Source organism: Grammomys surdaster, unplaced genomic scaffold (assembly GCF_004785775.1).
Source record: "Grammomys surdaster isolate TR1022 unplaced genomic scaffold, NIH_TR_1.0 255, whole genome shotgun sequence".
NCBI lineage: Eukaryota > Metazoa > Chordata > Mammalia > Rodentia > Muridae > Grammomys > Grammomys surdaster.
In genome coordinates, this window is record NW_021604696.1 from 3,732,362 (window position 1) to 3,737,683 (window position 5,322).

Below are 5,322 nucleotides of genomic sequence, written 5' to 3' on the forward strand. Positions count from 1 at the left end.
CCAGAATCTCCTTTTTAGGGAAAATGCAGATGGCTACGATTCTTAGCATGTTGCAGAAGTGCCAAGATGGAAATCTACTGAGAAGCACTCTTTAAGCCTGGGCCTGGTAGCATATATCTATAATTCAGCATCCAGGATGCTGACCACCAGATGGAAATCTACTGTGAAGCACTCTTTAAGCCTGGGCCTGGTAGCATATACCTATAATTCAGCATCCAGGATGCTGACCACCAGTTTAAGGTCAGCCTGAGTTATGAGACCCTGTTTCAAACTTTTTTTTCCATTTAAGTGCTTGGAAACTAGGTACTGCATAGGTAGGTATCGCTTTCTCTCAAAGATCATGTGTACATGAGAGCCCCAAGAAAAATGTACAGCTGCTTTCTCCACAGACACTCTTGTTGCCTCCGTTTCTCTGTTTAAGAACAGCCTGTACCCTGTGAACATGTATCATCATGGAGAGTTTTCACAGGATACCTACTCTAAACAGGGAGGAACCATGTGTGGTGTTTCTTGGTAAGGATTAGCATCAAATTGCAGCATCTTAACACTTACTGTTTCCACTCGTCAGCATTCCTTGTGTTGTGCATGCAATTGCATTTAACTAACGATACTTAGAGTAGGTGTGATTATTATACCCATTTCACAGGTAAAGCAAGGAAGCTCAGGAAACTAGGAAAGTTGACAAGGTCACAGCTAATGGTGGCTTTTCTCAGGAGTCAAAGTTCATTCTTAATTTTTTTTCTAATCAATCATTTTATTCATTTACATTTCAAATAATATCCCCCTTCCCGGTTACCCCTCCATAACCTTCCCCATCCCCTCCCCCCCTTTGCCTCTATGAGGATAATCCTCCACCCATTCACCCAGTCCTGCCTCACCTCTCTAGCATCTTCCTATGCTAGGGCATCAAGCCTCCCTCTCTTCCCATTGATGTCAGATAGGGCCATCCTCTACTACATATGTACCTGGAGTCCTGGATACCTCTATGTGTACTCTTTGGTTGGTGGTTTAGTGCCTGGGAGCTCTGGGTGGTCCAGTTAGTTGATACTGTTCTTCTTATGGGGTTGCAATCCCCTTCAGCTCCTTCAGTCTTTCCCCTAACTCTACCATTGAGGTACCTGGGCTAAGTCTGATGGTTGGCTGTATCTGCATCTGTATTGGTCAGGTGCTGGTAGAATCTCTTACGGAACAGCCGTATCAAGCTCCTGTCAGCAAGCACTTCTTGGCATCAGCAATAGTGTGGGGTTTGGTGTTTGCAGATGGGATGGATCCCTAGGTGGGGCAGTCTCTGCCTGGCCTTTCCTTCATTCTTTATTTTTAAGAATTATGGACATAGTGATGTCTAACTGAATGTGGGTTTGGGCATGTAGTACCCAGGGGTCAAAAGAGGACACTGGAGACACATCTATAGGGTGCTGGCAACTGACTTCCAGTCCTCTGAAAAAGCAATACACACCCAAGACCACTGGGTCGTATCTCCACCGTCCACAGTCCAATTTTACTTGTAGGTTTTAGGAACACCAAATTAGAGATTCCTGTGGGATAACAAGCCAAGCAATGGTTCATTTGTATGCTTACTGAGTGCCTGAGGTAGTCAAGCATCCGCCTTTAAGATGCACTGCTATTCATTAGGGCTCCACAGGTAAAGATGAATAAACACATTACCTATAACGTACGTCAGTTGGCTCACATGTGTCATGGAGTCCAGATGCGGTTAGAGGGCATAAGGCACTGTGAGTACCAGGGAGGCTGATTTGGAAGGCCCAAATCACAGCATTGGATTACAGAATGAGGAGAGACAATATGGAACCAGAGAGACAGAGAGACAAGTTCCCTTTCATAGGACCTTAAGTATAGTACTTATAGTACTTATAGTACTATACTTTGAGTATAGTACTATAGGACCTTTGAGTAGAGTAAATGCCTGTGTGTGTGTGTGTGTGTGTGTGTGTATGTGTTCATATTCAAATCCTAATCATTAGAACTGTACTGAGCCCTTAGTAACCATGCTGCTAACAATGGTAAGGAACATTTAATGCAGTTCAATGTAGGAAAGGGAGAGAGGAAACCTTAGATTATGGATTCTCAGTCATATTACTGCTAAGGTTCGGAGCCAGACATTCTCTTCGTTGTGGAGTAATATCTTGTTGGATGCTTAGCAGTCTCCTTTAGTCTCTATCCCCTAAGTCCCTGCTAGTTATAAGTACCAAAAATGTCTCGAACATTACCAAATAACTCCTAAGGCAAAGCTGCCCCCAAGTGAGACCCACTGGCTTAGACAGTAAAACAATTCTGATATTAAAACAGAATCTCAGGAGGACTTGGATGTCTGATGATGGAGGGAAGGAGAAAAAAGCAGACTTAGGGAGAAAGAAAACAGACTTTAGATACATTAAGTATAAGGTACATGTGTAGCAGGAATGGATTGGTCTGTGCTTTGAGAGAGATTTCAGAGGAGGTAAGACATGGGAACCATTTGCATATATATGAAGTGTATGCCCTGGGAGTGGATGGATGGACTCACTCACGGAGACCGGCAGAGTGACTTAAGGACCAGGTAGGAACTCTACCAAAAACCAAAAGCTAAGGGTGATACAAAATTATTAAATAAGTATTGAATCAGTAGAAAAAGATGTTCAAAGGGAAGTGTGCATCACAATGTCTTTTTGATTTAAAGATTTATTTATGTATGTATGTAAGTACTCGTTCTGCATGTATGCCTTGCATGCCAGAAAAGGGCATCAGATCCCATTACAGATGGTTGTGAGCCACCATGTGGGTTCTCAACATTGAACTCAGGTCCTCTGGAAAAGCAGCCAATGCTCTTAACCTCTGAGCCATCTCTCCAGTGCCCCTACATTGTCTTTTTTTAATAAGCAATTTTGCTACCCTCTATGGCCCATGTGCAGGCTAAAACAAAATTTACCATGTGAATGGAGGGAGTAGGAAATATGTGCTGATTCCTTCCCCTATTACAAAGAGTCATAAATGCATCGTTTGCTGAATTTCCCTTCTTTCCAAGCCCCCAGTGTAAGAGGAGGTAAGTAAGGTAAAACATTAAAGAGTTTCATAATTCTATGACAGTGAACTGAAAATCCTATCATGCATTTATTAGCGATATTATTTCACTATCTTGTCATCGGTGTTCAAAAACAGTACCACAAAGGCAGGCTCAGGGGAAATGCAGACACTTTGTATAGAGGCATATTCTTTAGCTATTGATAAGGTGCCGCGGTGACAATTCTTGGGTAAAATAAAATGTTGCGCAGCAGCAGGCAAAAAGAGCTTACTGGGTAGAAAGCAAATCTAATACCACAGAATAGTACTGCTTTTTGGCAGGAAGGTCAGATAAGTGGGGAGATCATTTCCTACAGGTGACACAATTTTCATAGTCACAGAGCTAATTGTCTACAATGCCCATTACAGTGAGAGAAGGCTTAGATGAAAGCAAAGACCTGTGAGGGAAGGGCTCAACATCAAGAAGGCAGTGGCAGTCAGACGCTTTGGGTAAACACTGATGACCTGAATGTAAGCCAGCTACCATGTGAGAAACACACTGAGCCAATGATGTACCACTGGGGGTCCAACTCCCAAATGATGCCTCTGTGGCTTTTTAAGGAGCAGTATAACCAAATCTTTCAAGTCAGACCTGCTCAAAACTCAGCCTCCATCCTGTGCTACGTGTGTTGAAAACGCGTGTCCCTGGCATAACTTCCCCATCTCGTTTGTCAGCTGGGATATTTATCACTGTGACACAGAGCCTGATTTACTCAGGAGCCGCAGGGAGGGCCAGCCTGTCCACCATCTCCTCCCCTTCCCCATCACCACTAGAAAAAGAAGTTAACAAATGGAACTACTTACAGGGGTTGAGGTTTCTCAATGTCTTCTCCCCTCCATCTCTAAAGATCTCCTCAGACAGCGTCACAAGCGGAACGGCTATCAAACTCCCACTTTGATGAGCACTTACATTTAATGTCAAGCCGATGCCTGTGGAAGATCTTGATTAAATCTGCACACTGCACACTAACCCAATTAGAACTTGAGAGTTGTCTCATTTCAAATACTCCAAGAGAAAACCCTACATTTCCTTCTCGGCAGAGAATGAGAGGAATTTGCATGTAGCTCTGCGCCTCAGTGACAAGGCATAGTACAGCAACTGAGCCATCCTTCTGTGATCCAAGAGAGATCCCTCAGCTCACTGTGAGTCCACATGAATTAGAGAACCTCCCCAAGCTTTGTTCCACTCCAGACACGTTTAAAACCTGTAATTGTTCTGTCTTATGACTCAACAATATTATAAGTCCTAAAAAGTTTCCTTGCACATCTCTAGTGTTCTTTTATGTCCGCGACAGCTAAGAGCTTCATATCCTACGGGCAGGATGAGACCGACAGAGCAACATAAAAGCAGCCCAGGAGCATCCGACTAACGATGGCATCGCTTTGACAGCTACAGCCCCACCTTGATTTTTCTTCAGCTATTTCACGGTTTAGAATCACACCACCTCCGTGTTCACAGTGACAATCTGCTACTGATTCTTTCACACGGGCTACTTTTTGAAGAGGTCACCATCTTTTGGTTTCTCTTTTGGGTTCTTCCTATACCATCTAAACTCAAAAATTCTACCTTCAAGAAAACAAGTCAAAATTGCTGAGCTCCGTGAAGCAAGATAAAATGGATTGCTTTTTCCAACCTCCCAAAGCAACAGGAAAGTGCTCATTTTCTGTATCTTTGTTCGAGCCTCTAACTTCTATCCTCCAATCTACAGACTCTACAACATTTTACACGTTTCTCTGTATAACAGACACTAGGAGATCAAACCTTATTACTAATCCAGTAATACTATTACTGAACTTGCAACTAAGACCTAAACTAGTGTCATTCTCGAGTTTGACTAGAGATGTGTAAGACATTCAGGAAGATGACATAGAGTCTTGAAACTATCACAAAAAACAGACATGAAGAAACATGTACCCGTCTGTCCTTCTGCCTCATGAAATGAGGACAGAAGGCAGCAGCAAAAGATGACCCTGCAATTAAAGATCCTCCCCAAGCTTTGTTCAATTCCCAACACGTTAAAAACTTGTAATTGTTCTACTGCCATCTATGGGGACAAGACTTCTCACACCTGATGAGACTGTCCAGCATTCCCTTACTCTACTACAGGCCTACACCAGGAAGCTTAGCATTCTAAAGCTATCTTAACCCTGTGGTTAAAAAGAACTCCAGGGAGCACTTGTTCATGAAAGAAAGAAAGAAAGAAAGAAAGAAAGAAAGAAAGAAAGAAAGAAAGAAAGAAAGAAAGAAAGAGAAAGAAAGAGAGG